Below are 22,640 nucleotides of genomic sequence, written 5' to 3'. Positions count from 1 at the left end.
CAATTCCTTTGTTGAGGAGACTGAAATATCGGTAAAAAATAATTCAATAGCGTTGGCTACTTCAGTGTCTTAATGCTTTGAAGGTTCAAAACAATCAGTAATCAATATAAAAGTATTGAATAAAGTGCACTGCCACACCCAATGTGCAAACCTGGTGTTTATAGTACTAGAGCGCATGCGTGGCAAATACTTCAAATTTCACAGTTTAAATCAATTATGGAATCCAAGATGGCGTCGCGCAACATTTCATTGTATGATATGAATATTGCTTTCAAGCTTTTCGGGATGGTACAAGATGAATTTGGGGTAATTTGTTAAACGGCTGCGCAGAACTATTATAAGAAAAATTTAAATTTATTGATGTTTACTAAAAACATTGTCGTTAAGAAAAGTAAGCATCTCACAAATTATATCAAATAGCCTTGTGAATGCTCCTCGTGGTTCAAAACTAGAAGAAAAGGGTCTGAATTAAATAATAAACAATCCTTTATGAATTGAAGATTCAAAATAATCGGTAATAATTATAAAAGTACTATCTGACCCAGCAAACGTTGTATTACCATATAAAGTAATAAGAAAATATCAATAATTAATATTAAAGTTTGTTTTTACCTCCTGAGAAAGTTAGAAAGATATAAGGATTCTAATTAGTTATTATTTTAAACTATACTTTCAATTTGATTTCTGAACGACGGGGGACACATCAAAGTAAATACAAAATTGTTGTTTTTATTTAATTCCGTGGATTATCATAGCTATTCACCTTTTAAACCTTCTCTGGACTTCCACATATAATTCAAGACCAAAATTAGCCAAATCGGTCCAGCCGTTTTCGAGTTTTAGCGCGACAGAACGAACAGCAATTCATTTATAAATATATATAGATAGATTGAAGAAAATGCACTGCCACCTGTTACTCATAGTACTAGAGCGCATGCGTGGCAAACACCTCAAATTTCATTAAAATCACGCGTATTTAACATAATAATTCAATCTGTATCATACACCCAAACACCATTAGAACTTTATCTTTACCTAACTAATAAGAAAAATCCTTACCTATACCTAATCCTTACCTACTATATATGTTGATAAACCACACTATTAATACAATATATTAACACGTCACGCAACAGCGTTCTCGGTGCGCGCTGAGAGGAGACTGCAGTGAGCCTGGACAAAGCTAGTGTCAGGGCTCAGATAGCTCCCAGGTGCCCTAATCGATAACATAGCCACGCCTTCCATTACACAACAGATTTACTAGCAATATCTATAGGAAGACACCATATTAATTAAACCTTTCGAGAGTTACAATTCTTGAAATGAAAAAAGTTGAATTATCTACCAAAAACATCGTCATTCTTTTAAAGTGTCACCAATTATATCAAATTTAAAGTCTTGTGAATACTCCTCGTATAAATATATTATATAATAACTAGTTGACCCGGCAAACGTTGTCATGCCATATAATTTATGTTTAGTGTTTGACGGTTTTTTCTCATACATATTTTACAAATCCAACTTCTATGAAAAAGTATTTTCATCCTTTGGGTAGTATATAAATGTAACTCACAAAAATTTGATTTTCTATTGGTAACAGAATCCAGAGATAATGGTAGATCCAGAGATAATGGTCGGCAATGCTCTTGTGATTCCTCTGGTATTGCAAGAGAATGTGGGCGGCGGTGCTCACTGAACACCAGGTGGCCCGCTCCTTACTCCTCCTTTACCATAAAGAAAGATTACCTTCTAGAGAATTGTGATAATGATTTTAAATAAAAGAAAGTAATTTCTTTTTTCGTCAATTTTTCAATGATTTCAAATTATTCTTGCGATTTGGGAGGGAGGCAAATCCAACAAATTTAAAATCATGAAAATAGTCTAGCCGTTCTCCAGATATAAGTGTTCGAACAACTATATTATGTATAATATATGTCAATTTGTACTAAGAATTTTTATGATGATTTCACCAATAGGTATTATAAACGCTATAGTTTGTGAGGATAGATAGGTACGGAAGTATGTATATGATGGTTGATAGTAATGAAAAGTTATAGGTTGTTACTGCAATATATTGCTTTATCCTCCTAAATTATGATAAACTATTTATTTCCGTGAGCAAGTCACGTACAGTTAGCCGTAGGAAAAACATGGCATGCCCAAATGTATGCCTGTTTCTTTTAGTGTTTGACCCTGTATTTTATTGATAGTCATTGAAAATGCAAATTAATAGGATGTGCAGGCGTTTAAAATTAATATCCACTCCACCCGCACCCGTCCCGTCACCCCACAAGCCCGTCCCACTGCATGCCACTGGATCGCACCACATTATCGCGCACTCGGTTGTTTATCGTCATCGTCATAACTATTCAAATATTTGTTCAAATAATGTAGTATAGACAGAGATTATTTTCTATTAATATCTGTTATGTAAGTATGTTTCTGATATGTACGCTATATTATTGTAATGTGTCAATAAAATCCGTTTAGTAGATTTCGCTTGAAAGAGCAACAAACATACATCCATACATCTAGATGTCCATATATTCTTACAAACTTTCGTATTTATAATATTAGTAGATACTTCTTTGAAAAGCCAGAAGGTAGATCTGAGATTTTCACAGGTCTATACATCCAGACATCCATACATTAATACAAACGTTCGTATTTATAATATGAGTAGATACTTCTTTGGAAAGTCAGAAAGTAGTGCTGACATTTTCACAGGTCCATACATCCAGACATCATATATTCATACAAACTTTCGTATTTATAATACGAGTAGATACTTCTTTGGAAGTCAGAAGATATCGATATACCTATTTATTATGTCCATGACCTAAATGACTTGTCGTATTCACCCTTTGCCTCAGGTGGAAATGAGGTCCGTCACACACAATTGATTTAATTTCAATGACGCTATGCTGGGCTGTATTTTTGTAGTGTTTTACTTTCCTGCATAAACCCGTCACTTTTAGGGGATTTTAAAATTTTCTAATACTTACACATTGATTTACCGGCATCGTGGTATCAACTTGAAAAATTTGACTAAACTAGGTGCATAAGTTGTTGTGCACTAAGCTATATAAGAAAGTAAAGTTTTTTATATTTCCCACGGGAACTCGTTAATTTTTCAGGATGAAAGTTATCCAATATGTTGACTGGTAATATAATTACCAAAATGCCAAATTTTATTAAATTTTGTGCAAAAGTTATTGAGCTGTAAGCAATATAAGTTACTTTGGCTTTTTAACTATCCCACGGGAACTCTTTAATTTTCTTGGATTGAAAGTATTTAAAGTATTGACCAGCAATTTAAGGTATCAACATGGTAAATTTGACTAAATTAGGTGCAAAAGTTGTTGTGTACTACGCTAGAAATTCTTGTATATAATATACAGGTATCCCAAAGTTATGGGACATGAAGGGAAAGTACCTTAAATATCGAAGATTGGCTATTTTACTGAAAGAGGACTTTATGTTATTTTTAAAAGTTAGTAATTCTGCATTCAAAGATTTTCTATAAATTACTTGCCTCGTCTGGGAATCGAACCGACTTAAATTTAAAAAAAAACACACCCCTACTCTTATGATGCCAATCGAAAGAATGGCCAAAAACTAATAACTCTTCTTAAGTAACATAGTATTTTGAAAGAAAGAAGTCAATTAATTGGGTATTTTTTTGTAAATTCATTAATTTAATGCTCAAAATGTGATCCCTCCTGTCTTACGGAAATCGCCAATCTTTTAATGAGTCCGCTGCATGTTGATTTTCTTATCATTTTATGGTGAATACTCGATATGATATGGCACAATTCTGTTTGTAACTCGCCCACGTTCTCGTATCGATTTTGTATAGCATATCTTTCACGTACCCCAAAAGAAGAAATCTAATGGTGTAAGGTCCGGGGATCTGGCCGGCCATCTAACCGGTCCATTCGTACCAATCCAAGTAGGAAAACATTCATTTTACGTTGATCCTTTCTTTTAAAATACTATGTTACTTAAGAAGAGTTATTAGTTTTTGGCCTGTTTCTTTCGATTGGCATTATAAAAGTAGGAGTGTTTTTTTTTTTTACATTTCAGTCGGTTCGATTCCCAGACGAGTCAAGTAATTTTTAGAAAATCTTTGAATGCTGAATTACTAACTTTTAAAAATAACATAAAGTCTTCTTTCAGTAAAATAGCCTATCATCGATATTTAAGGTACTTTCCCTTCATGTCCCATAACTTTGGGACAACCTGTATAAGTAACAATAGTATACGATATATTTGGTAGGTCTGAGAATCGGTCGTCATCTATTTTTCATACCCCAACAATTTTAATTATTGAATTTTTTTTATTACTTTATGTGGCAATACAACGTTTGCTGGGTCAGCTAATAAAATACTGTTTACATATACATTTATGTATTTGTTGATAATTTTCCATAACATCAAGAATTATTCCGCATATGTTTCTCCTTGTTGTTATAATGTATCACAGCAGAACTGTCAAACCGTGCGTCAATAAATTCTCTCACAGAAAATGTGTCCATACAAAACAAATATTGGAAATAAAAATTATTATGGATCACAAATCGAAATAAAGAGTATCCTATCTCTCAAGTTGGACTTAAGTGCACTCCATGAAGTAATCCCCATTTAAATCCGTTCATTAGTTTAGGAGTCCATTGCGGACAAACAACGTGTCACGTAATTTGTATATATTAAGAGAAAAATAAATAATAGAAGAAAAAGGTCTGAATAAGAAATGAACAATCCTTAATACTTTGAACGTTCGAAATAATCGGTTATCATTATAAAAGTATTTAAGAAAGTGCACTGCACATCCAATGTGCAAACCTGGCATTCAAAAAACTAGAGTGCATGCGTGAAAAAACACCTCAAATTTCACAGCTTAAGAGTCCTACTACATTTTTTATGCAAATTCATGATTTTTGACGCTGTAATTCTCAGCATCAATAAGATATTTTAATTATATGATTATGAATAACGATAATACGATTCTTCCTCTTGTAAGTTGGAGTTACACATATTTTAAGAACTCAGTTTGCAAGAAAAACCGCCGCCGATGGAACTTTGAAGCTCTAATTCACAATGTAACATTTAATTCTTATAAAAACAATAATTACTTTATGATAAGTTGAATGTTTTACTTCTTTATTGGAGTTCTAGAATTTCATTAAATTACCTGAGTTTTTAAGGAAATAATAATAAAGAAAATCTAATTTAGGCCATAAATGTCTTGATTCAGCGTCTATTATGTTCCAAATAAACACAATTTTATCAAATAAACTAATATTATATAAAACTTCGATCTCCATTGAATACATTTAATTAGTTTTCGTTTGTCAATATAATAACGAATAAATAAAAAAAAATATATATGGCCTACAGTACCATTTCGCATATACAGCAAAACACATGATTCTCTTTGTTTTGCTGCCGAAAAAACGATGAAAGACGCTGCCAAAGAAGGGAAGGATGCAGCCATATTACGGGGTGATGTCAGCAACGCGGGCATTCCCATAATATCTGTGGAAGCAGATGCTTGTTGGAGCAGGAGGTCGTATAAAAATAATTATTCGGCTCTTTCTTTAGAGGCAATAATTGGCGAACATACAGGTAAAGTCTTACACGTAGGAGTTTGAAACAAATATTGTGTAATTTGCGCACGTGCTAACGCGAAAAAAGGAGAACTTCGAGCACATAAGTGCACTAAAAATCATACCGATTCGTCGACTTCTATGGAACAGGCTATATTAGTAGAAGTTTTTAAGCTTTCGATGGAAAAAAGAGGTATGATATATAACACATTGATTACTGATGGGGACGCTAGTACTTATTAAAATATTTTAGAAAGTAGGCCATATCCAGATATTCCCGTTCAGAAAATAAAATGCACTAACGATCTCCTACGATACTCCTACTAATTATAATGGATACAGAAGGATACGTCTATTCCACTATCTCATCGCAAACTGTTGACGGGAGAGCGTCTGACCAGACTACGAACTGCAATACGATCTGCTATAAAATATAGGAAATCGGAAGTTGGCACTTTATCAAATAAAATAAAAACATTACAAGAAGACATTTTAAACAGTCCACGGCATGTGTTTGAAGACCACAATCTTCGTAAGAGCTACTACTGTAAGCAAGAGCAAAAACAAGAGCCCAATCATGTCTCGACGGCAGCGACTTTGATGTTAAAGTTGCAAAAGAATGTCTCTCAACTTGCCTTCCACTCATGAAGCCTTTTACACACCTTCACAAATAATCGTGCTGAACAGTTCAACAGTGTCGTAGCCAAAATGGTGGGTGGCAAAAGAGTAAATTTTTCTCTTAAAATCTCCTATAGTGTGAAATGTTATGCAACAGTAGTAGACTTCAACATGAGGAAACCACAGTACACATTATATAAGTCTGTCTTCGACCAAAGTCCAGGAAAGTATCTGAAATGCGTTGAAGAAGCAAGACATCCTCAAAATTTAAAACACCTGACAAAGTCCCATCATCGCAGAAAGCTTAATTTTGCTAGTACAGTCTCAAACTACGGTCAAAACTGTGAACGTCCAGATATGGACAGTGACCAATATGAACTAGCAAAAAGGATTTTCTTAGATCATTTGAAACAACAAGCTTTAAACCGCAAGAACTAGAAAGGAGCACTATTTTGCAGGACGAAACTGCTTTATGTCTAGAATTGCGTAGATGTATTATAACTGCGTCAATATTTAGTAAAATTTGCAAAAATGGCCAAACCAGAACCCTGTACCTCTTGTGAAGAATGTTTTATACAGTTATAGCCTTGATCGCGTACCTGCAGTGAAACATGGAAAAGAAAATGAATCCAAAGCATTGGCAAAACTAAGCATTCAAGAGAACATTATTATTGATAAGTGTGGATTGTTCATTGACAAGAAACCTTTTTTTCTTAGCAGCCACTCCGGATGGATTGTTTGAAGATGGTTTGGTGGAAATAAAGTGCCCCTTCTCCGCGTTTGGATTAGATTTTGAAGAAGCTATTCGACAAAAGAAGCTGAAATGCTTCAAATTGAATGATCGCTCTGAAGTTATTTTAGATCGGAATCATGACTACGGAAACAAGTCCAAGGCCAGCTCCATTTTGCTGATAAAAATGTCTGTTTGTTTGCGGTGTGGACTGGGGATGACTACAGACTAGTCGTTAAAGTGTGTAAAGATGATTTATTTTGGCGTGACAAAATGTTACCGATGTTGAAAACATTTTACTATAACTGTGTACTTCCTAAGTAAGTTGATTGATCCCCGTAAAGCACGATCAATGCCATTGCGAGAGATATTTTTGTATTTTTTTTTCTCACACTTAGTTTTTTTTATATAAAAGGATATTTTTTTTATGTATACAATTATATATTTTTCATATTATATATATTATGTATTGGGTGTTTTCATTTATTAACCCTGATTGCCTGCCTAATAGTGTTCAGACTCTGGATTGAAAAATATATATATATTATCATATTCAGACTAATATCAAAATTTTATTTAATTAACACAGCTTTACTCACGGTTTATCGTTTTGGGTGCCGACTAGTTTCGGACCATTTGGAGGTCAGGGTGAGTGTAGTGGGTTCGCAATTTTGTTCCATCTCATACCCAAAGCCGTTTTAATAAATAAAGTTAAAAATGTCTTACGAAAATTTTAATTTTGTATCAAAAATGTTTTGTGAACCATACTTGTACTCCCAACGCACACCAACGTAATTTCGTGTATTGCAAACGAACACTAGCGCTCGGACACTATAAGCGAGCGTTGACGATTCGTAATAGGACTCTTAAATCAAATATGCAATGCGTGGTGGCTATCTTGACCACCGCGCAAATTTTTCTTGTGTAATATTGCTTTTAAGCTTTTCGGGTTGGCAGAGGATACATTATTTGGGGTAAATTATTAAACGGCTGCGCAAAACTATCATTAGAACAATTTAAATTTATTGATGTTTACTAAAAATATAGTCGTAAAGTAAAGAAATTAAGTATCTCACAAATTGTATCAAATAGTCTTGTGAATAAAATATAAACAATCACAAATCAAAATAATCGGTAATAATTATAAAAGTACTGAAGAAAATGCACTGCCACGCCCAATGTGTTACCTGTTACTCATAGTACAAGAGAGCATGCGTGGCAAACTCCACAAATTTCACAGATTAAATCAATTATGAAATCCAAGATGGCTGCCGCGCAAATATTTATTGTGTGATATGAATCAATGGAACAATTTAAATTTATTGATGTTTACTAAAACACTGTCGTTAAGTAAAACAAGTGTCTCAAAAATTATATCAAATAGCATTGTTATGCACCTCGTGGTTTAATATATAGATAGAAATAGAAGAAAAAGGTCGGAATAAAATATAAACAATCCTTAAAGCCTTGAAGATTCAAAATAATCGATAGTTATTATAAAAGTATTGAAGAAAATTCAATGCCACACCCAATGTGTTACCTGTTACTCATAGTACTAAAGCGCATGCGTGGCAAACACCTCAAATTTCATTTAAGTCACGCGTATTTAACATAATAATTCAATCTGTAAGAACACCCAAACACCATTAGAGCTTTATATTTATCTAACTAATAAGAAAAATGCTTACCTGTACCTATCAACCACACTATTAACACAATATATTAACACGTCACGCTACAGCGTTCTCGGTGCGCGCTGAGAGGAGACTGTAGTGAGCCTGGACAAAGCTAGTGTCAGGACTCAGATAACTCCCAGACCCTAATCGATAACTGAGCCACGTCCTCCATAACACAACTGATTGACAAGCAATATCTATAGGAAGACACTATATTAATTAAAATAGATTATATCACTATTAAATTTTTATTTAAAAATCTTTCGAGAGTCACAAGTCTATCTTCAAAAAACATCGTCGTTGTTGTAAAGTATCTAATAAATTATATCAAATTTAAAGTCGACATTTCAAATTGAATCTCTGTTCTTGGCCCTTCTAAATAAGACGTGTCTCAAGCTTGGTCGCTTTCCCGTACCTTGGCAGAGGGCAGCTATTGTGCTTCTATGGAAGCCAGGGAAACCGAACAATGCTGATCCCAAATCTTACCGACCTATAGGCTTATTGTATATACTAGGCAAGATTTTGGAAAAACTTTTAATTATCCGTTTGCGATGGCACATTCAGTATAAACTTAGTACCCGTCAGTATGTACTGTACTCCAGCGTTCCACTGAAGATGCTCTCTTCCAACAAAAAAAAACTCATGACAAAATCATGGAGAAACAAATCGTGGTGATGGTTCACTTGATATAGAAGGAGCTTTTGACGGAGCATGGTGGCCGGCCCTAAAATGTCAATTGGATAAACTTTTACAGACACTAAAGCATGACTACCTGAATGACCGATCAGTGGCCCTTAACTATGTTGGAGAAACAGTTGAGAGAACAACGAGCAAACGGTGTGTTCAGGGGTCCATCGTCGGCTGGGGGCAGAGGAATAAGCTAAAGTTTGCCCCACATAAAATGCACGCTATGACCCTGACGAAGAAGCTGAAAATTGGTCTCCCTATACTTACGATGGATAGAGTTACCATTCAGAATCTACCTGAAATGAAGATCCATGTAGTACCAAGTCGGTCAATTTATTTTACTTGACTTGGTTTTCTTTACAAGTTATGTTTTAGATGGCATTTAGAATTCCAACAACATTAAGCTCCATTCCGAACAATTTAAAATTGTTGAAAGATCGTCGCACCTAGTTGCACCCATGGAAACTTGGAAAAATTTTATATTATACAATTAAAGATAGATATACATAAATAATATTACATTGCAGCATGAAGTTGTATTGGATGTTTCCAGTGAAAGAACAGTATAGGAACGAACATAAAGGCTTATAATTCGGGCATGTTTTTTTTAATGGAAAAGGAGAACAAACGAACGTACGTATCAGCTGGTGTTAAGTGATCACCGCCGCCCATATTCTCTTGCAACAACAGAGGAATCACAGGAGTGTTGCCAGCCTTTATGAAAGGTGTATGCGCTCTTATTGAAGGAACCCATGTCGTATCGTCCCGGAAACACCACACAAGGAAGCACCACAGCTTTGTAGTACATGGAAGAAAGCCCCTGGAAAACTGCACTGTGGAGGATCGCCACACATTCAGATTTATTTTATTTTTTTATTTGGAAAACTTACAGTGTTACAATAAATTAATTACTAAATAATAGTGTGAACATTTTACACCATTTAATAGTTTTCGCATATTGTTTCTAATAACACATAGCGTAATATAGGTACATCTTTTTTCTTTTTTTTTTTCTTATACAAGTATTATATATAATATGTTAATAATTACATAGGTATTACATTTATTATGTTCAGAGAGAATTTAAACAGTACGTTCAATTATGTTTATAGTAACATTAAACCAGTTCTTAGTAATTTTTGATCTGATAGAATTTGTGGATGAATTAAACAGGTCACAATCAGGAAAGTCTTTAAGATTATTTACGCAGTGAGATGCTCTTGAGAAGAATGAGTTTTGTTTGTAATTTGACGCACAGTGGGGTATATGTAAATATTTAGGATGTCTTGCAGATATTCTGGGAATATTTCAATTTATATTCGAGAGAAGATGGGGAGCGTCAATGTGACATTGTGCTATTTTTGTTAAGAATAGAATATCAGCTATTTTGCCTCTCTCGTGGAGTGGTAATATATGATATCTCCTGCATCTTGACTCATAATCATTGTCGTATGTCTTGCACTTATATTCATGGTATTTAACAAATCTGCGTTGGATTGATTCTAATCTGTTAATATATATATATCATACTGAGGGTACTAAATTTGTGTACAATACTCGAGTATGCTACGAATATAGGTACAATACAGCGTTTTTATAACCTTGATACTTGAGAATTGGGAACAGGATCTCTTGATAAATCCCATACACTGGTTGGCTAATAGTAGCGATGTTTTCAATGTGTTTATCATATGAAAGCTTAGAGTCGTGAATTACGCCTAGTTCGCGTATCTCGCTTACAACTTTGAGTGGATGACCATTAAGTGAATATTTAAAATTAATAAAATTAGGCTTACGGGTAAATGTTATAGCGTAACATTTCGGAACGTTCAGGTCTCGTTTGTTGATGCTACAGTATTTTTCAAACCTGTGCATGTCTTGTTGTAATAAAAGACAGTCATCAACGTCACGAATTTGTTTAAATATTTTCATATCATCTGCGTATAGTAGGAATTTGGAATGTTGAAGACAAGCAGCGATATCGTTAATGATGGTGGGGACGATATCCTAACTTAAATGTGTCGTGCGAAGGTGAAATTCGGCGGCAGGAATCAGGTGAAATAGCTCTTCAGAACACTCCCCGTGATAAATGCGGTAGAAGACACACAATGAAGTAAGCGACCGACGTCTCTACGCAACACCAAGTGATCCAGCCGTTCACAGAGCACTGGGTCTCACGACAATTCGAACTGCTCTGCGTCGCACGCGGTCAAATGGATCTAGCTGATACTGGGGTGCGCCAGACCAGAGATGACAGCAATACTCCATGTGTAGCCGCACCTGCGTTATGTAGAGCGCTATAATGTGGGCCGGCTTGAAGTATTACCGTGCTCTTTTGTTTGCAATAATACCAAATATTTTATTTGCAATAATATCAAATCCAAAATGATGATGTGTACATTACCATACTCCTCGGATTTGACACAGGAGCAAAATGGAAAAATATTTAAATTAAATACAACCTTGTATAATGCGACAATCCACAACAGGTTAAGAGTACCCCAAAACCGAAGAGCATGTATGAAAGAAATAATGAAAGTGGACGAAGCGAAACAAGTATGTAAGGATCATAGCAAGTGGAAAGAAGTGGTCTCTGCCTACCCCTACGGACAAGAGGCGTGATTATATGTATGTTTGAATGTATGTATGTATGTATGTATGTATGTATGTATGTATACCTACAACTTAAATTTAAGTGACAGCTGGCTACGTTAGTAGCTTATAGTTTTAATAGACATGCCTCTATTGGGCAAAATTGTTAAATAATTGACTACAAGCCTCTATTGGGCAAAATTATGAAAAAACTGACAAACAAGCCTCTATTGGGGAATGTATTAGTACTAATGTACAAAAATATAACAATGAAGATTTTTCTTCAAATAATTTAAATTAGGTTATTCGGCAAGGGAGGACAACTCTTGCAATATCATTCAAAACAGGCAACATTCAACAAATGTAACTGTTACTGCTAGAGATAATCATAATATAAAGCTCATAAATATTGTTCACCAGAATATACAAGGTATCTCAAGTAAGTAATTAGAAATTGAACTGTTTTTGAGCTGCTGTAATATAGATATATTATGTATTACAGAACATTGGCCTAAAAGTCATCAGCTCCAGTTTAGTTTTAGAGAACATAAAGTAGTCAGTTCGTTTTGTAGAAGTAGGGCAATAATTGGAGGTTCTCTAATTATTATGAATAATAGATTAAAATGTAAAAATAGAATAGATATTGTTTATCTCTCTATAGAACAATTAATTGAGAGAGACAACAATATCTTGTATTTCATCCACGAGCCCGAATCGCTTCATTAAGACGATTTGGCATGCTGTAAATCAAATTTCTAATACGATTTTGGTCTATGTTTGACCATTCTTCCACCAGCGCACTTCTTAACTCACGTAAGTTAGCTGCAGCTGGAGTGCGTTGTTTAACGCACCTCCCGACCTCGTCCCATAAATGCTCTATGGGACTTAAGTCTTGGCTGTGAGCTGGCCACTCCATGCGGGTGATACCGACGTCCTTAATATACGCGTTGACCAAATGTGCTGTATGTGGTCGCGCATTATCATCCACAAAAATGGAATTTCCGTCCAACCGTTCCGTTCACCAAGAAAGAACCAGCATGCTCATTTAAAATCCTCTACATATCTGAGAGCTGACAGAGAACCGTTCTATAATTACTAACTCCGTACGATCCTCTGAAGAAGCCAGCCCGAACCATTATTGATCCTCCACCGAATGGCACCTTTTCCTCAGAACACGCTTGATGATAACGTTCATTTGGTCGCCTATATACTTTTCGTCTCCCATCGTGTGCGAATAAACAAAATCTTGACTCATCGGAATACATAACCCTGGACTAATCATAAACTGTCCATCGGACGTGTTCTCGAGCAAACCGCAACCTGGCAACTCGATGTTCTCTAAGCAATTGAGGGCCATTTGCTGGCCTATAAGGCTTTCTATGTGTATTATACTTAGTTTTTGTTTGCGACAAATAAAACGATGGGAGGATGACCTTAAGAGAGTGGCTGGCCCAGAATGGATGAGAATGGCGAGAGAGAGAGAAAGATGGAAGTCTTTGGAGGAGGCCTATGTCGAAGAACAAGCTGTTACAAAATCGTAAGCATAATTGCTTAACTGATGTTAAGGATATATATTTAAAAAAAATATTATTATTAGTAACAGGAATAAAGGCTTATTTTATCTATTTATTTATAAGGCTTTATATCAGCTTCCCGAAGTCACCGCCGGATCATTTCAAAGCTTACACTGTTGTGGTGAATTTCTTGAAGGCTTTTTGGACCTGAACAGCCGTGAGATGTCGATTTGTTAACATAGTGCTCACGTTGAATCAGTCTTCTCATGTAGTTGTACATCTTGTCCTGCTATCCCTGGTCTCCTGATGTTCATGCCGGTCTCTTGAAATCGCTGGAGTACTCTTTGGACCGTGGATTAAGATACACCTACGATTCTAGCAGTACTTCGCTGACTCCTTCCTTCTAGAACCATGGTGATAATTCGTGTACATTCTTCAGTAGATAACGACATGTTGGTGCATGGTTGATACCCAAAATACTGTGAGCAGCCAAAGAAACTGTTTATGATGACAGCTCGGTTTGCAACAATAGCGAAAAAAATTTCTACTCCAAAAATTTTAATCTTGATATATTTCAAAAATCGGAATTTCTTTTTTTGAGGCTGTAACTTGTTCTAATACAATCTCTTTTGAATATGTTATAATAAGCATCACTAATGTGCTTGTAACATATTATTATTTATACGAGGGATCTATGTAAATAACATTGGGAAATATTGCGGTTTTTCTAAATTACCCGTTATTTTTGCTGTCGAGTGTATTATGTAAAATATGTTTCAAACATAACCTTATCAGTTACGATTCGGAAAAAATAAAACACAGCGAAAGAATAGAGTCTATGACAAAATATTGTTTAACACTAGTTTCTTACACCGCTTCTTCTGTGATTCAACCTTTACAATAAGGTAAATAGAGTGCTGCCAATTTACCATTAAAGTAGAACTAAATGTAAACTTGTATTGAAAGAGAGGATACAAAAATTTTACTATACCTCCACTGAAATCCTACACTGATAGTAACCGAGAGTAGATATAATGCACACCCGCACTGTGTGTGCGTGTGGGTATTATACTCTATCTATTATACACACAAGTAAGCTTGTAAGTAATGTATTGTTATTTTTCATTCTTTTCTAGTTATAGTACAGTAGTGGAATATTTTACAAGTTCCGATCCTGAAATCTAGGGGTACCTACCCTTTAGGGTACTAATGGGTACTAATACAGTACATTAGTACTATATTAGTTTTAAGATCTGTTGAGACGATATAACAAAGAGATATTAGTATTATATATTATTGTAATCATAATTTTGCACAGCGGCCATCTTGGATTTCAAAAATGTTCATAATATTGTAAAAATTATATTAAAGCGCAACGCTTATCTCAGATTTCAAAAGTGATAGTAAATTTAAGAGTGTACTATCACTTTTGCATTTCCGAGAACCCTTGAAACTGTATCAATATCGTTACGATGACAATTATAATATTAGCAAGAATTTTGCGCAGCAGCCATATTGGACTTCACAAATAATCTCAAATTAGTCCCCGGAAGGACCTAACCTCGGAAACAATATCAATATGATTAAAATAGTAATAATTCGCGGTAGCCTTTAATCCCGAAAATCAGAAATATAGTACACATACTCTTGAAATAATATTCGAGCGCAGCGGATATCTTGAATGAGCAATTATAATAATTAATTCATCGAACAAGGCCTTTGTTATAATTATATTGCCTAATATTATTTATAATCATTTCATTACGACAACTATTATAACAATAACAAGGATTTTGCGCAGCAGCCATCTTAGATTTTATAAATAAGGCGAGTGAAAGAGAAGTAATAAAATATATTGTATACGAGTACTCGAGGTAGCAGTGCATAAATTTAGGATCAATAATTTTAAATCAACAACATTAAGGATATCGTTTCCAAGAGTCTGGATATAGAAGCACGCTCCGAAGAGTCATTTATAAATAAAAACATAACCGTTATGCATTATTATCATTGAAACGATATTTAGTTCGTTTTCTAGTTTCTCGTAGTTTATGAGAACGAATAATTGGAATCAATTATGAAATCCAAGATGGCCGCCGCCCAATTTTTCCTTGTGTGATATAGATATTGCTTCAAATCTTTTCAGGAAGGCAGAGAATGGAATTCTGATAATTTTTAAAGGGCTGCGCACAATAATATCTTTACCACAATTTAAATTTAATGATGGTTCACAAAAATCATAGCGTTGTTGTAAAATAATATTATCACTTATTTTAAATTGAATTAGGGTTTTGTTTTATAAATTGAAGGATAATGACTACAGATGAATAAACCATGAACAAACCTTAATGAATTGTAGCTTTAAAATAATCGGTAATAATGATTAATAGTATTGATGAAACTGCACGGCCACACCCTTCATAGTGCTAAAGCGCATGCGTGTGCATGTAGTGCATTTTATTCGTCTGAATAAAATTTTACAACTTAAATCTCAAATATTCGAAGATGAAACTTAAATTTGTAAAAACACTCAAACAGCATTTGAAATTATTCTTTACCTATTAAATAAAGAAAATGCTTACCTGTTACTATCAGCTACACTATTAACACATTAACACATTACGGAACAGCGTTCTTGGTACGCGCTGAGAGGCGACTGCAGTGAGTTGGACAGGATTCTTAATTCCAGACCTACTAATCGATTATTTTACAAAGCTCTCCGTTAAACAGTACACCGTTAGGCAACATCTACATTACACATAGATACTAAACGGGTTACTGAAGCTCCTGAAGGCCGTCAAGCTTTTTTAAAATAAAATTTTCATTATTATAATACTAAATATTTTATGGTAAAGGAGGACAAACGAGCGTATGGGTCACCTGGTGTTAAGTGATCACCGCATTCGCTTGCAACACCAGAGGAATCACAGGCCTTTAAGGAAGGTCTACGCGCTCATTTTGAATGTACCCATGTCGTATCGTAACAAAATAGTAATTTAAAAATAATGCCATATAATTAAATAATACAAGATTTTGCCATTGACCGCGTGCAACGCAGAGCAGCTCGAATTGTCGAGGACGTAGACGTTGCGTAGAGACGTCGCTTCATTGTGTGTCTTCAACTGCATTTATCACGGGGAGTGTTCCGAAGAGATATTTCACCTGATTCCTGCCGCCGAATTCCACCTTCGCACGACACGCCACAAGGTCGGATATCATCCCCACCATCTGGATGTGTGGTAGTCTTCCACAGTTCGATTTAAAAGTAGCTTTATTCCACGTATTACAAAGGTGTGGAATGAGCTTCCTTATGGGGTGTTTCCGGATAGATACCTTCCTTTTCAATTAAAAAAAAATATTGTGTCATAAAATCTGTAAAAAATATAATACTATTAAATTCCTAATTGTAATGTCGTTTACGTATTGTAATAAACCTTCAACATAAGTCAACGTTAAATGATTTATGGACAAATAATTATAAATTATTTATTTAAATTTATAACAGTTATTCAGTTCTGCTTTTGAGTAATTTATAGTAAAATTTAATACTATTGCATGCAAAAGAATTGTTTATTTTACACAGCCTAATAGGGCACACTATCAGCTTGTAATTTTTTAGTGTTTTAATTATGGTAGTTGTTTATTTTACTACATAAATTATTCTATTTATGCACAGTACAGGAGATTGTTGTAAATATATCGTTCGTGTATGGTCTCAGAATTTGTTTGAATTTTTCCCTAGGAGGTTTACGTATGTACCCCATTATATAATCCCATACGACAAAGAGGTATGAAAATAGCTAAATAGGCAATTCTTGTAATATTTATGTCAGTAAGTTGTCGAATCTTTTTTACGGCGATAGCTGCTGGCTTAATTTACCAGTTAATTTGTGTAACTGAAGTTTGGTATCTAATGTCACTTAAAAATACTGCATTATCATCTGATAACATCCATTTCTAATATTTGGTTTTTATTTTATTCAATATTAAATTATTCATATTGAACCATTTCGATACTCCTGACAAAGCATTATTTATTTCATCACACTTATCTTGTTGACGTTTGAAAGATATGTCATCGGCAAACAAGACTATATTAACTTGTTAATTATGAAAAATGGCAGATAGCTATTAGCCTAGTCCTTAAATACTGAAACAAAGAAACAACATTTTCTATTGCAATAACATTTATTACTTTAACAGTGTTAGTTTAATACATAAATATGAAACAATTTAAAATATAAAAAGCTTATTCAAAGTGGTCTCCATTGGCTGCAATACAGTCCTTTAAATGTTGAGGCCAGTTATCAATAAAATAAAAGCACGCACTCTTTCCATGGGGAAATTCTTCACAGCAAATAGTACAGATTGTTTTAGTGACTCCAAATCATCATGACGTTTAGAGCAACCCGTAATCTCTAAAACTGACCATAAATCATAATCCAATGGATTAATATCGGGTCTAGACGACGGCCAGTCTTCAGCTCTGATGAAGTCCGAAACGTTCGTTTCTAACCAATACTGCGTAGACCGAGTTTTATGGGCCGGCATCGTCGTCGTCTTGCTGGAAGGACTATTCTTGGTTATTGAACATGGTGTTGTTAAGGGGCTTCACTACCTTCTCAAGAATGGTATCTTGAACACTTGTGCCGATATTTTGATACCTTTTTCACAAGAGTGTGGCTTAGTCACTCCTTCATAAAGCTGAAGCTAGTGCCCACTGTTGACTAATTGGGAAGTTTTTCAGTTGAGCACAAATACGATCATTTTGTTTGTTAAATGTTGCCCAATCTATACACATCTAAATAAAATTGGAGTGTCTGTTTCAAATATTTAAATAACCGTTTTTTACTTCATGTATATGAATATATATACATACATACACCAAAATAACATTTTTACAATTTTTTCTGTATGTGTGTCTGTTTGTTCCGGCTAATCTCTGAAATGGCTGGACCGATTTTGACGTAACAAGGAGTAACTTAAACTACGTTTATTTTAGAAAATAATTATTTTATTTTAGAAGAATAAAGTAATGTTGCAATGTCCACGAAACGGTCTAACTCTAAAACTAATTTATATGCCAAAACAACGTTTGCCGGGTCAGCTTGTAAATAGTTCTCATTCGTAAACAAAAATTTTTTGTGATCTTCCTTTGCGTACCGCTTCAGTAGTTGTTTCGATCTTATCACCCTATTCTTTTTTAAATTATAAGTTAAGAAATGATCAGGACGTCTCTAATAGGCCGCAAGTCCTAAGTGATCTTTAAAAATACGCGACATGGTTCTAGGTGCTATATTCATCTCCCGAAATAAAATATTTTGTTTTCGGACCGGATTTCTTAGTATTCTTTCTCTTTCTGCTTTGACCACCATTTTCGTTTTTTTTTTTTGGAGTTTATGGCCTGGTATCTATCTTTCTACCTTTAGGCCAGACCACCTTTTTCGTTTGAACACTACATGGACGGCTAGATCTTTTTCTGTCAAACAAAGGAGGTCTCATTGTACCTATTAATAGCCCGGTACACAAACATTTTAGTAATACCAAGCGTATGGAGAGTTTTTAAAATTGCATTTGGCTCCATACCTACTTTGTGTAATGCAATCACAGCGATTCGGTTCTCTTTATCACCCCACCCCATTTTAATATCGCAAAAAATTTAACAATGTTTTGGCGCCAAAATGAGAAAACTAAATGAACAGAACTATATAAAAATGACAGATTCCAAATTCAAATGCATTGTTGTTAATTTTTAATTGTAATAGTATTAATGGCTGGACTAAGTATATACTGGTATATACCAGAAACAGGAAAGGAGCCTTGAGGTACGCCCATTAAGAGCAAAGAAGGATGCTTAGCATTATTAGTTACGATTTGGATTCTTCCTTGTAAAAATAATTTTAACAGTTTCAGTGAGTATCCTCGTACACCGTAATAATATGATTTATTAATAAGAGTCTCACGGTGAACACAGTCAAACGATTTTGTTAAGTTACAAAAGACGTCCAAAGCATCCAAAGAATCTTCCCGAAAATATGGGTGCCAGAGTACAATTGTTATATTATACAAATACCATTATATAATTATGTATGTAATACATCTACTTAATTAATTAATTTATATATTATGCTATTATTGATTTTGCTCGCATTTTGGCATAGGCATCAATAGTTGAACCCGTTAGTTCGTAATGCGATTGGATATAAGGGTTTTTGTATTTTGTTGTGTGTGGCACATTATAACGGTTACGTTTGCGTCGGATCTTAGTATGATATCTATAGAGCTTACTTAAACTTTGCTCAGACTTTACTTACGACAAACTTAGCCGAGTGTAAGCTTAGCATAATCTTTGATTACGTTTTTATAGTCAATTGACAGCTAATATTATGCTGAGCTTAGGCTAAGACAGTCCATTAAAAAAGCCAAATTCGCGTTATATCACACTCAGTTATATCGTCACTATTTTTGAATTTGACTTTGACTTTCAGCTAAGCTTCACAAAAGTAAAGTCTGAGCAAAGTCTAAGTACGCTGTATCTCGCCTTAGTGTTGATATTACACTATTCAATTTTTGTTAAAATATTCAAACTTGCTCGGATTTTTAAGAATGTACAAAACTTGAACACAAAAAACTAATAGGATATCTGGATTCGAACCGCGGTCTTCTGCTTTTCGGATCACCCAATATCCCGTCTGAGCTATAACAGTCTTGAATATAGCGAAATTACCTTTGTATTCTAATGTTATTGTAGCTGTGTCTCATTAAAACACGGATAAATCTACATTTTTTTAAATTGAAACAAAGTGGAGATTTATGGAGCCGTCTCCGAAATTTAGATTATATGTATATATAAGTACAAGAATAGCTCGTTTAAAGATATAAGATTTATGTATGCACCCTTATTCAAATATGAAATTTCTTAAAGTGAAATATTAACGTAAGTATGAGTAAAATGAAGATTTCTCATGAATTTTAATGATGTATTCACTTGCATTTAATAACACTCAGCAATATAACTTATTGTACAGCACTTTGAAAATAAAAATGTTTTCATGTGAAATATTACTCATAATATTACATTATCTCAGGATACATATTATTAGAAAGTATACTATTTAGATTTATTTGAATCGTCATTTGTAATTAATTGTGTGTAAGAATATTTCCATACTTTTGACCCGCGTATAAAGAGACACTCGCTTTAACTGCATTGATTGAGTCCTGGCGGAACCTTTATTTCTCACGGTAATGGTTCTCGTTTCCTTAGTCCTCACAATATTTAGGCGAATACCTACTGGCTTTAACAGCCTTTATATTAGTTCTAACAGCAAGCAGCCGCCCGGATCGTTTTGGTGTTCGATGTAGGATGTGCTATACATATCAAGCTTTTGCACTATCTTAAAATGACCGACGACTCCGTACCGTACTAACCGTAACTACTCCGTAGTTTATGCAAGGCAATCTGCAATTCTGTTTTGTAACTCTTCATTACATAACAGTAATTTAATATTAGTCTTGGAAAAAATAAGCCAAATTTATGGAAATCATTAAAGGTTCTAACATTTGTCTGTGGTTTCTAACATTATAATCCCTTTTATTTATTTTTTTGCCACCTAGTGTTATTTTAGTAAACTAACTGAATTTGTGTAACAATCAGTGGTATTAATATATCAAACTTTCAAAAGATGGCGCTGAAGTATAGTTCATATAGAGGCATAATAATTGCTTAGAAAGTTAGATTATTAAAGTATATTTTTCACTTCTCATGCCCTGAAATTGCTTATTTGTGCACGATATAGGCTGCACAAAATCGATTTTTGTGCACAACTCCATTAACGTATCTACTCATAAATGTAAAAAGTTCAGAGATAGAATTTGTTATTTTATAATATTTACATTAATTTATTTCCCTCATGTGTTTTTAAGACAAAAAAGATATTAAAATTTAAACTAAAATACCGTAGGTTATTTAATTTATAAAAAAAAATATATATATATTACCAAATTAATTCAATAGTAGGTTGTATAGGTCTGGAGCCCAAGCCTACTATCAATGTCGTAAGATTAAAAAAAAGGGTTTACATGCGTTTATTAATTTCTTCAAATTTGCTAAAATTGTTAAAAATGTCCATGTTATACTACTGTTGTATTTCCTCGGAATCGAAATGAAAAGCAGAGTTTAAAACTCGTCCACAAAACCTTTAATGCTCGACTTTACTATCAGCCCTCGCCTTCGGCTCGGGCTGCTAAAAGTCTCGGATAAAAATAGTTCGTTTTGTGCACTCGTTGTAAAATCTACTATTTATTTGTGCTTTATTCTTAATATGGTTTATAACATGTTTTGGTCAATTTTATAATTGTAAAGTCGTTAACTAAAATGATTATTAAAAAAACTACGCTTAAAAAACCGACTTCAAAAACTGAAAAGTATCAAACAAATAATAATTTAATTTAATACACCTTTACCTTTAATATAAATAAAATGCTGTTTATATGTGCTACCTATTTATAGGTTTTAAGTCGGTGCCAAACATTAAACAAAAATTTTCATAAAATGAAAACTACTGGGCAAAACTATGTAAAATTTTTATGAGACCAAATGGCATCTATTCTGCATCGAACCAGAGAATAATTACGTAAATCGGATAATAAATTCCAGAGTATAAACATGTGAATCTGAAATTCATTTTTAGAAACATATTTGCACCTTTCGGCTTTCCTTTTTGTAAAAGTTTCTGTTTTCCGGGAGGAAAGGGGAACAATACACCGACCTAGTAACTGTTTGTTGATTCTTCTTTATTGTGTAACAGCCGATAATTATTTCGTAGTATCTATAAGATCTACATCCTATTTGATGATAACAGTCATATATTATTGTATATATATAAGCTACATACCACAATTCCACTTGAAATGTATGTACCGACTGTAATAGACCACCCAGCACAAATTACAATCTTTTCATTCATGAACTATATAAAACACTTAAAGCGTTCGTAATGAACACTGATTTATACCTATTTGGAGATATAAATATTAATCTTAAACAGGATAGTCCTGCAAAACACCTTTACAATAATACAATAATATTTACACACTCTTACACAAATTATCTTGCCCCAAACTAGGCATAGCCCGTACTATGGGTATCAAGACAATGGTATATTTAATAGAATATACTTACTGAAACATATATAAATACATATAAACATCC

At 34.0% G+C, this 22,640-nt stretch overlaps 1 protein-coding gene across 4 annotated transcripts in view; it reads right to left on the bottom strand.

Moving 5' to 3' along the window:
* LOC126978533 (uncharacterized) overlaps positions 1-16,079 on the bottom strand; it is a 37,668-nt gene extending 21,589 nt beyond the window's left edge. The window contains exon 1 of one of the 4 annotated variants that reach the window (XM_050827452.1): positions 16,009-16,079. The gene's annotated coding sequence lies outside the window, so the exon portion shown is untranslated. Of the gene's footprint in view, positions 1-1,059; positions 1,155-8,645; positions 8,710-16,008 lie in introns of those variants that run through there. The other 3 variants (XM_050827455.1, XM_050827453.1, XM_050827454.1) reach the window with 3 other exon arrangements.
* Positions 16,080-22,640: the final 6,561 nt, after the last annotated feature.

Source organism: Leptidea sinapis, chromosome Z (assembly GCF_905404315.1).
Source record: "Leptidea sinapis chromosome Z, ilLepSina1.1, whole genome shotgun sequence".
NCBI lineage: Eukaryota > Metazoa > Arthropoda > Insecta > Lepidoptera > Pieridae > Leptidea > Leptidea sinapis.
This window is presented reverse-complemented; position numbering and strand designations above follow the sequence as displayed.